Here is a 12014-nt window from a genome sequence, read left to right on the forward strand (position 1 = left end):
TTGGCGTTTCGGATGAATGGACGGTATAGGATGGTAAGTGTCAAGTGAGGACTTGACCACACACACGAATCCTATTTAACATGTAATGATACATTTAAGTATCTAATTAGTCATTTAATAACTAATTAAGCAAGTAAGGATGTCTTACTACATAAAAACACTTTGCTACAAGTGCTAGAAGTATCAAGGGTTGCATAGAAGGTGTGTATGGACTCACATTGGAGTTTACTCTTCAAATGAAGGCCCTTATGGGTGTTTACGGTTTCAAGACCACTTCCCCCATGAGTTTACGACCGTAAACTCATGGTAGTGGTGTCATGGGATGTTTAAAGGTCTTAACTCACTCATGGAATCATGCTAGAGTCGAATCAAGGGCTAAGGAAGTGATTGAGGCACAAAATGGATACAATAGGGAGTTTACGGTTCATTGACCACTCCTTGAGGATTTTAAGGCCTTAAACACATGATTTTATGGTCGTAAACTCATGTTTGTCCACTTCTTTTGTTGTTTGGTGGTTCTAACTCATGCATGCCAGTTTCTAGTCACTTATATGAGCATAGGAAGGTGTTAAAGGCACTTAAACACCTTGGAAAGGTGTTTACGGTCTATGAAGATGTTCTTGGGGAGTTTACTACCTTAAACACATGAGTTTATGGCAGTAAACTCATTTTAGTCCATGAATCATGTGTTTTGGTGGTTGTAGGTTAAGCATACAAAGTTCTAGGTCCAATTCCAAGCCATACAAAGTGTTAAGGGCACTTAAACACCCTTTGGGGGTGTTTATGGTCTAAGAAAGGGTGTTTACGGTCCAAGAACCTTCTTGGGCCATAAACTCAAGTGTGACTTACTTGTGTATGCTTTGGTGCATCTCAAGAAGGAATATAAGGTTCTATGCACTCAAGGAAGTTCATAGAAACTCTTGGAGGTGTTTAAGGGGTAGTTTAACACCTTAAAAGGTGTTTATGGTCCTTGAAGACGGGTTTACGGTCTAAGGATGTTATTAGACCATAAACTCATGTTTACTCCCCATTTGCTAAGATTTTGGTGTTCTAAGTCCTTTCATGTAAGCCTCTAAGTCATTGCTAAGCATTAGAAGTGGTTTGGAGGGGTTTTTGGGCACCAAAACCCTCTTTCAAGGTGTTTACAGTTTTGGGATGCTCCCAAGACCGTAAACTCTTGTTCTTGGGGTTTTTGGATGTTTAATCCACGAATTTGCAAGCTACATAAGATAAACAACAAGCTAGGAAGGTTAACTTACCGATTTGAAGCTCGAAGGGGAGATTTTTGACCAAAACCCGTTTTGTAGAGAGAGAAAGTAGAGAGAGAAAGTGACTAAGGTGGGAAAAAGGTGGGGATGAAACCCATTCAACCCTTATATAAGGTGGAGTTTATGGCCTGGTTGGGGGTTCACCCAACACCAACCGCAAACGAGGTTTTTCACGATTACCGTTAAACACGGAAAATTTTAAAATTATACCTGCTTAATTTTGGTTCGCTTGACGAATATTATTTAAAATATTCCAACGGGCTTAAATCCGGTCAAAAGTATTTTTGGGATATATTTGGCTAATTTTTGACGCACTTAATTTCGACGTTAAAACTAACGGAAATTTTTGGGTTGTCACACTATGAAGAAAGATCCTTAGGTGCAACCCACTATCCTGAACTTGGAGTCATTTTCAAAAGGAAGACTGATAATGTCAAATACTTCATTCCTATGACAGCCATGCATCGTCTCACCAGAAAGCAACTTGACATCTGCCGAAACGCAATTGAAAAATCCAAGCACACCACTGCAGAGGTCAAGTTTGAGAGATCCTTAGAAGAATCAACTGGTTGGAGAACATCATGAAGTTTTGGTGGATCCTGATCAAGTTCCTTAAACTTGATAGGTGATCAAAAGTTAAAGAGGTCACTTAGGGGGAAATTGTTGAATCATAAAAAGTGACCCTCTTGAACTTCAGCTAGCGCAGCCTCCAAGCCACCGCAGTCAAGCCACTTCATCAGCAATCAACTACCGCAGTCTCTATCTTCCGTAGTCTCTATCTAGATTACGTTACTTTGTCTTTTTTGTAATACACTCTATTGTCCAGTATTCCTTGCATGGCTACTCTTAGAGTTATAATCTAGTGATCTTTGTGAGTCTCTATAAATATAGCTCATTCTCATGTAATCAATAGAGTGCAAGAAGTGTATCGCATCTAATTCTAATACACATCTTAGAATTTATCTTTCTATCTTACTTGTTCACTCTTCTTACTCTCATAATCAATCACAACCTCTCTTCGAAGCAATTCCTTTGTGACTTAATCACTAAGTTTGATCTCACTTATTAACTTGGCTTGAATGCATTCCTCGTTATAAATCAGCTTAAGTGTATACTTGATATAACAATTGTTGTCATTTACATTTCTTTACTTTTTGGAAACTAACTCTCTAACATCTAACTCTAAATATTATTGTTGAGCTTTTAGATCCTTCGAGATTAACTATTCCGCAATATACTTGTTCTAATGTTTGTTCAAGTGTGTCTCAAAGTTTTTCTCTCAACAAGTAATGTATAGTATTGTTCTGTATGAAAACCCTGGTTACCACCAGTAATGTATCATATTGTTCTGTATGAAAACCTTGGCTACCACCAGTAAGGTATAGTATTGTTCTGTATGAAAACCCTGGCTACCACCAGTAAGGTATAGTACTTTTATTACTTAAAATAAAACCATGTGTTTGTATTCCCCGAAATCCTCCAGTTGTATTGTATAATAGTTCTATTAATTAAAATAAAACTATTTGAAGAATTGAAATCCTGTAAACAAATGGTTAGTTTATACTGTTGTGAGTTTCATATAACCATGCTTGATATAACCTAGTGACCTCTATGATGTTCTTCAGGCGTCGGATGTTATGACATTTGTTACCCTAGGCATGCCTGCCTAACTGTAGCTAGCAGTTCGGGTGTGTGATTGTCAGTCCCATATAGATCTATACACAAATCTCACGCTCTCCCTCCAGGAGACTCTGGTTATACTGTATAGGATTTAGTTCCGTGCCATGGTGGATACAATTGAAGTAATGACTAACAACCTTGTATTAACTAGTTTATGTGTAGTGTTGTAGTATCCTCTTGTACTTGAAACTGTATGTATAACTTGTAGAGTAAAATAATTATAGTGTTGTAGTGTGCTCTTGTACTTGAAACTGTATGTATAACTCGTAGAGTAAAATAATTATATTTAAATAATTATTTAGTATTGTACTCTTGTATTTGGAAAATAGTAATGTGTACCATAAACCATATCTACCATAGTTTATATGTTCGTTATTGTATAAAGCTCTTGAATTAGTAATGTAATGAATCCCAAACTATACCTATTATAGTTTTTATGTATGTTTTCGTTTCATGTATTGAATTCTATAAAAGATCAGCAATTTTCCCAAACTATATCTACCATAGTTTGATTGTATGCTATGTATTGTACATAAAACTTTTCAATTATGGTTGTATGTTGAAAATTACACTTATGCTCAGCATGTTACAAAAGGGATAAAATATTTGAATATTTTTATAAAATGTAGTGATTTCTCAGTTTGTATCAATTGCAAAAGTTTTTAATCTGTTTGAAATCGTTTGAATAAGAACCCAAAAATATTTGTGTTTTACTTGTATTCCCCCTGAAAACGTTAAAACAGTTAAAATGTAACAGTATGAACTCACAGTTAGTATGTGCTCGTAGCTGGATGGTGGACTGAAAAGATGACTCTCGAGTTGGCGTACGTGAAACTAACGGTATCCTAATAATATTTAAACACATAAATGTATTTAAATTAGAGAAACCATTAGTTAAAGTGTTAGAAAACACTTGTTTTTGTTTTGAGAGTGATTACCGAAAACTGTATGAGTGTTGATGAGCTTTCGGTTCTAGTGGGTTTTCGGTTCCAAGGATTTTTCGGTCCTAGGCTGTTTTCGATCACTTGAAGATATGAAGTCTGTTCTTAGTGTTCTTGGTGAAAATATGAAGATTTAAAGGTTTTCACTTGAATGTTCGAAAGTTCTTGGGTGATTCTTGGGAGAAAAATGAGAGTGTTTTTGGGCGGAAATTATGAGAAATGATCAATTTTTCGAAGGAAAACATATATACCGGTTGGGTTTTCGGCCGGAAATAGGTTCTCGGCCAAAATCTATTTTCGGTTCGAAGGTTTTCGGCTGAAAAAGAGTTGCTAAACGAGTTTGGGGGGTTTTGAGGGAAAAATCTTGATTTTTTCGAGTGTTTTTGGTTCCGAAAACTTATATAAACTTAATTTATATATTTTAGATTATTTTCTAACTCTCACGAATTTAACGGAAAAATAAAAGCTCAAAATTTATTTATTGGGTTTGACTTTTATTGACTGGAAAAGTATCGGGTTGTCACATTATCCCCCCGTTAGAGGGAATTTCGTCTCGAAATTCTTTCTTTTAATTTTTTCAGAATGTTATTTTATTAAAATGTTGTTCAATAAGATTGTTTGTCAAAATGTTATTCTATTAGGGAGGAGGGAGTCATTCCCTCCTAACCCACTGCCATATCCATTTTTCTCTTTTATTTGTCTTCATCTTTCTCAACCCACAATACACGGAAAACCTATATTTTTCAACCCACTCAACTCATTCAATTAAAAAAAATAGAAAACAATCAAGGTAAAATATTAATTAGCAATAGAGTTACCGCATGTACCTCCAAGATATCACTCCCTCTTCAGCGGGTTGTTTAATTGCTTTCACTAACCCACTTCATCCTCTCTCTCATTATCTCTTGTATCATGTGTTTTAAGACTTGTACCTTAGTTGTTTTGTATTTTTTTTAATTGAGTAGGTTGAGTGGGTTGTGAAATATAGGATTTCCGTATGTTGTGGGTTGGTAAAGATGAAGAAAAAAAGAGACAAAAACTGATATGAAAGTGGGTTCAGTGGGTTGGGAGGGAATGACTCCCTCTTCCTTTAGAATAGTATTGAATAATAAAAAATTCTTGAACCTGCAGTTGAATAATAAAAACATTCTTATATATTCATACACATCTTAACTTAAATACAAATTCATAAATATTCTTACATATTATTAGTCAAATACATTTTAATATAATTATACATATTCTAAAAGAATGACATCAAAATGAATAAAATTCTTAAGAATAGTATTATCAAATATACAATTATTGAACAAATACTTATGAAATGTAATGTATTATCATAAGAATATAACTTGCTATTGAACTCGATTCAAAGTCTTTATCTTGTATGATCAATCTTTGATTCCTTCTTCAAGCCTTTCTGGAAGAAGAAGCAAATACATTTTCCCTAAAAATTATCATAAACTTCTATTCTTTCAAAATTTTATAATCTTATAAACAATTCACTTAGTTTATTTTGAAAGAATTATACCTTCTGGCCAACCTATTTGACCACTTGATATCCTTTTTCATAAAGGTGTATTGTTGTTTGGTTACATACCTAGTCCACATATCAAATAGTCAAATAAACATAAAAAAAAATAACCCTAAAACATTGATCTTATTCAAATTGTTCGTATTATTAAAAAAGGGAAAACTTTGGAAGATAAAAATCGAAGGGAGAAAAAGGGAAAGCAACATCAATTTCCAAAAAAGCAGGAGCAAAAAAATCGATTCTAGAAGCAGAAATCAGTTGTAGAATTATGAATTGTGTTCAAGAACATGATTCATTAAAACAAGATTGAGTGCCAAATCAGCAATTAAGATCAAGAATTGGAGAAGCACTTGCGTCGTAGAATTATCAGTTTGATGGTTTAACTGTACAAAATGGGTACATGTTTAAGTCTTCCTGATAACAACAGTTATCACGTGGCCCCCTTTGAGAAAAAGTATTCCTCCATTCGCCATCACCACCTATAGTTACAAAACGTTATGATTCTTAAATTATCAAATTGATAGAGATAAAATATTGATGAGACCAAAACATAAATAGTTGGTGGGAAGAAGTAAATAAAAAAAACTGGTAACGGTTGATTGTATGTTTATTAAACCAAAATAATTTTGTATGATATAGTAACTTGAGAGCAAAAAATGGAGATTCATAAGAGAATCGATTAGGAATAGGGAGAGATTACCAAAATCAAAATCTATTAGTAACTTGACTACGACGCCATCATTGCCAATAAAGTTAGCCGACTCTGATCACCCTCTCTTCTGCGATTACATGATGATTAAGAACCCATGTCGGGAAAAAATGGGATAGGACCTATAATTGAAGTGAAAGAGGGTGTGGGTGTGTTTCTGGATCTCTGCGATAGAGACACGGTTATGGGGGTGGGGGTCTTGCGCCACTGCCTTGCTGCGACGCGAAAGACACAAACACCACCGCCAAATTGGTGATTGGTAGAGGATGGCGGCGACTTTGTATCAGTGGTTAGTGCTTGTAATCGGTGGTGATGCATGGGTAAGGTTTCATTCATTGAGATAAGACCAGGAGAAGTAGAAAGTGAGTAACCATTGAATGAGAGGCCTGAGATTGACAACATGAAGGGTTGAAGACGATGGCGGCATTGTTGATCTTTTGGGTTTGCATCGACGAGGACTCTGTGATATCGATTTAGGTTTGCAGTATTTGGCGTGTCTTTATGGTGATGAGTATTTAAACATATTAAATCTTTTAAATATTTACCATAATTAAATTTTTCCATATTACTATTATACCCCTAATCAGATTTTTATAATGATTGGTCCACAATCATTACTAGATCCACATAATAGATAGTTAGAATAAATGAAAATCTCTCTCTCTCTCTCTCTCTCTCTCTCTGTATATATATATATATATATATATATATATATATATATATATATATATATAGGGTACGGTTCCCTTGAGATTAAAAAAAAAAAATAGAGATCTTGAGATTCAACCTCAACCATATATTCCTTACTTGCTGCTCTAACGCTCCAGCGTACCGGCAGAAAAGGTGGTGGTGACAGAGATAGCGGTGGTATAAGTAACGTATGTGACAGTGGTGGGGTCGGCTGGTGTCAGAGGTGGTGGTAAGGGTGGTGGCGGTAGCGGTTATGGTGGTGGGGGTGGTGTTAGAGGATAAAGGAATGGATGGCGCTGTGTAATCATTTATGATTATACCAGACCTGCCGCACCGGTACGCCGAAAGGTTATTGCGGCATATGTGAAATACGTGGCTGAGGTTGAATTTCGAGATCTCTATTTTATTTTTAATCTCAACGGAACCTATATATATATATATATATATATATATATATATATATATATATATATATATATATATATATATATATGGGAAAAGTGAATATACCCTTAAGGGTATATAAGCTTAGGTACCCAAACTCACCATAATACGTCGTTTTCTTGGATATATTCATGATAATGTTCTTAAACTTAACCCCTAATTTGATTTACTTTCAAGATTTTTGAAATTTCACTATTTTCTTCCTCTTACATCACATGTTTATGTCGAACACCTACTAGGCTATATATATTATAGTTAAAAATGAAAATTATATAAGAAGAAGATACATGTAAATTTTATAACAATCTTGGAATGAAATCAAGTTAGAAGTTGAATTAAAAAAGCATTGGACAATTACAATGTGTATGTGATACAAAACAACGTAATATGATGAGTTTGGGTGCCTAAGCTTATATACCCTTAAGGGTATATTCACTTTTCCATATATATATATATATATATATATATATATATATATATATATATATATATATATATATATATATATATATATATATATATATATATATATGAACATGTGGTTGTTATGTATATAAGATTACGTATAGCACCCATTAAACGACATAGTTTTAATTAAAACAGATTAAATTTATTCGCCTGCAGGTTTCCTTTTTAATTTGAAGGATTCTTTCATTTAGATATCAATCGTCAAAAGGAAGTCTAACCAAAATTCATTGCCAATAAAATTGGGAATTACGAACATCTAAATCAAAATTAAAATGATGAAAATTGATCGTAAATTGGTCTTGGTTATGGTGATATATGAGAAAAAATATATTATTTTATTTAAATGATGAATGATTAATGGGGATAACCTTTGAGTTCTAGAAGTGTGCATTTCATTTGATAACATATAGTTTGATTTACGTAATATTTTAAATGTATACATTTAAAAATAATAAAAAAAGTAGCATGAAAACTTGAAGAGTTCGACGTTCGAAAGAGTATATAAACCGAAGAAAATAAGATATTACGAAATCTAATTTAATTCAATTTGATTTAAGAGAAAACCACAAAGTTTTGATGATTTTATATATATATATATATATATATATATATATATATATATATATATATATATATATATATATATATATATATATATATAGGCTTAAGTTATTATATATTCTAACTAATTATTGTGTAAACGTATGAATGATTATGAGTCAATCATTATACTTATTTTAATAAACGTATGAATGATTAAATATAACTGAAAAATACCATCTAATTTAACTAGAAGGGTATTTTAGTCAATTAATATAGATCTAATAAAGAAAATTTGTATATTTTAAGGGATCATAGATTCTATTAATTTTAAAAATCCGATTTTACGAATTATAAGATTTTTAATTCGGACATTCTGACAGAATATGTTTGAGTATGTTCAAAAATAAAAATATTCTTGAACCATAAAATAATAAAAATATTCTTGAATATATTTCTTAATCATGACTTTAAAAATTTCTTGTATAATAACAAAATTCTTGAACCATCAATTGAAGAATCAAAACAAAAATTACATTAGTTCTTATAGAATACATGTAACAATTGCTAAGAATTATATTTATTGTTAAAGAATAAAACTAAAAAACTTTCAAATTGGGAAAAAAAAACATCAAAATCTAACAAATACACTAATTCATTCTAAAAGAATAATGTTACTAAGAAATACTTTCAATTTTGTTGTCCGTTCTTCAAGCATCAACTTCTTCAAACATCAACTTCTATGAAAACAAATCTAATTGTAGTGTAGAATCCAATAACGCATTAACAAATGATAAATAAAAAACTATATTCCTTCGGAAAAATATGTGGACTTGTTAATTGCACTAAATTAATAACCAAAAATTATAGAACATGTATAATCAATGAGAAAATATGCATATATTCCATTCCAACAGAATTAGAATTTGTGTTTCCATTCCGATAGAATTTGAATTCGTGATTCCATTCCGATGGAATTGGAATTGTACAAAATACACAAACCACTAACGGATTACTAGAAAGCAGTTTCATAAGTTGATGAGCAAATATATGAATAATAAACATAAAGATGGGTACCGTATATATTCTCCCGGAAATGGACAAATATATGAATCATACACATAAAGATGGATCTCATCGGAAATGGACAAAAAAAAATTCAGCCATTTCAGCGAACAGTAGGCGGGCAAGGATTGCTACACAAAGAATGAAAAAAAAACTAGAAATACCAATAATCTTGCAAAATTGATAGGTTAAATGAAGCTTACATGTAATCGATGCTAGGCGACTGCTGCCTCGAGGTTTCTCCAGAATCGCCCATAACCGTGAAAAGGGAGTGGTGGCGATTGTTGTAGATGGCAGGTGGTTTGAGTTGTTGCTGATCGGTAAGAATGGTGAGGAAAAAGTGGTTCTTAGTGGTGTTCGATGGACAGCAGCAGCAACACCACCACCCCTCAGTGGTGGTTTTTCACAGCAGTGAACCACAAATAAAAAGGAACATGACTCCAACTGAGTCTTCATGGTCGATCGATTACGAAAAAGGAATCAAAAAAAGTTTATATATATGGCAGTGGTAATGGCAACTGGTAAAACTCGAATAAACTTCAATTTCACCTGATGGGATGGATCGGAGGTGTGGACATCGGAAGGGAGCGACGAGCGACGGACTAAAAATGGCAGACAGATGACGTCGATGAGTAATTGTTGATGGTGATCGGATGGTGATGGCAATCGATTTTTGTAGAACTCAAGATCGATTTTGTAGTCTATTCCAATTTTGCAGATCGACCAAGATTTGATTTTTAGATAAAGAGGGGACGACTCTAGATATAAACCTGGAGAAATTAGGTTAAAAGTCAACACCATGATTATAGAGATTATTTTTGGAAGTTAGTAAACAAATTACTAAATTACCCTTATTTATTTATTTAATTATTTAATTTTGATTGGCCCACATTTATGTATACAATCACACAATAATTATTTTGAACACCTGAATCTCTCTCTCTCTCTCTCTCTCTCTCTCTCTCTCTCTATATATATATATATATATATATATATATATATATATATATATATATATATATATATATATATATATATATATATATATATATATATATATATATATATATATATATATACACACAAAAATATGGAGTGCTTAGAAAGATAGAAGAGATTCATCACTAAAGGTTTGCCAAATTTGGAAATTTTTCTATTACTACTTATAAAAGTGATATCCTATTCTATGAGCTTATTGGTTACTCAAGTAATGTTTATTCCTTCCTTTATTCCACTTCCCTCCATACGGTAATCCATAATGTTGCAGGAGAATGAGAATACTTGATTTTATACAAATGAATTGAAAAGAGAGGACGTGTACGAATAATTAATGGATATGAACTTTCCACTTATATATGCTTGACATTAAAAGAAACCTATTAATCTCTTGACGTGAATTTTGGCTTTCTAGATAGAGAATGTTCCTAATGTTTTCCAGCCATCATTACTGTCATTTTCTGTTCCTTTGGAGGTTGCTTTAAACCTTAAAATAATGAAAATTGGCACCAAAAAAGTTTGGGCATAATCATGTGGTGCATTGTTATTAAAAGTAGCAATATATAAACATGTCATACTGTTCAAGCATATCATAGAACAAAGGTGCCTACCTCGTTAGATCCCGACATGACAAATATACATAATTGTACAAACCGTTTTTCAACCTCGGTAAATATTTCATGTGTTTTTCTTATTAATTTGGGTTGCAATCACTGGTTAATTAAATCTTGGGTTTATACAAATATATCAGGTTCTCTAAACACGTACAAGCCTTAAATTAGAAGTTGCCTACATATTGGATTATCCTACTGCAAATTTCATGACACTCGAGCAGTTTAGGGACAAACTATTGCAAAAGGAAAGTGACTTTACACAATCTTTTCTTTTCTATCTTAAATATTACTAAAAGAGAAACCTTATGACATCATCTTAAATAATTTAGACCATTGATTGTATTTTAATCTTATTTTTTCCACCCTTAGATCAAATTGTTGACATCATCTTCCCCATATGAAATGTATTTAATTCCAATAAATGTTTTTCAATCATCAATCAATAACTGACATTCGTTGAAATGGAATGTATTTAATTTCAATAAAAGCTTTCCATATTTTACATCTTGAATTTTCAGTTATGAAGATTTTAATATGGTCAATTTTAAAAATGTATTACTAACAAATCATTTCAATCAAGGTCTTAATATCAACCATTAATATAAATCCGTTTATATTAGTAAACCATTAATATAAAATCTTTTTTTAGGAAATCATTAATACCGAAAAATCATATTCAAATTATCACATACATATACGATTCATCATTGAATCCGCGACTCACATTTATTTTCAATCGTTTCTTTTCTTCAAACATTCTCCTACAACATCGTTAATATTGCTTATAACTTCCATCATCATTCTCTGCTATAAACATTCGCTCTTGTGCGCTAGAAGGTCAGTACCTTCTTTCGCTTTTTATATTTTTTTCGATTATTTTTTGTTCCTATATCAAATGTATATATTCATATATTTCGATTTTCTTTGTCACAAATTACATGAAATCAGTTAACTACTTTTCTGAAACTTTTCAAATAAACATGAAAAGATATTAGGTACCTTTAACAAAACAAAAAATTTCTATCTTGGGAACTGAGATTAATTACGAAAATGTTACTTTTATAT

Source organism: Lactuca serriola, chromosome 8 (genome assembly GCF_051521515.1).
Source record: "Lactuca serriola cultivar US96UC23 chromosome 8, Lser_US96UC23_V15, whole genome shotgun sequence".
Taxonomy (NCBI): domain Eukaryota; kingdom Viridiplantae; phylum Streptophyta; class Magnoliopsida; order Asterales; family Asteraceae; genus Lactuca; species Lactuca serriola.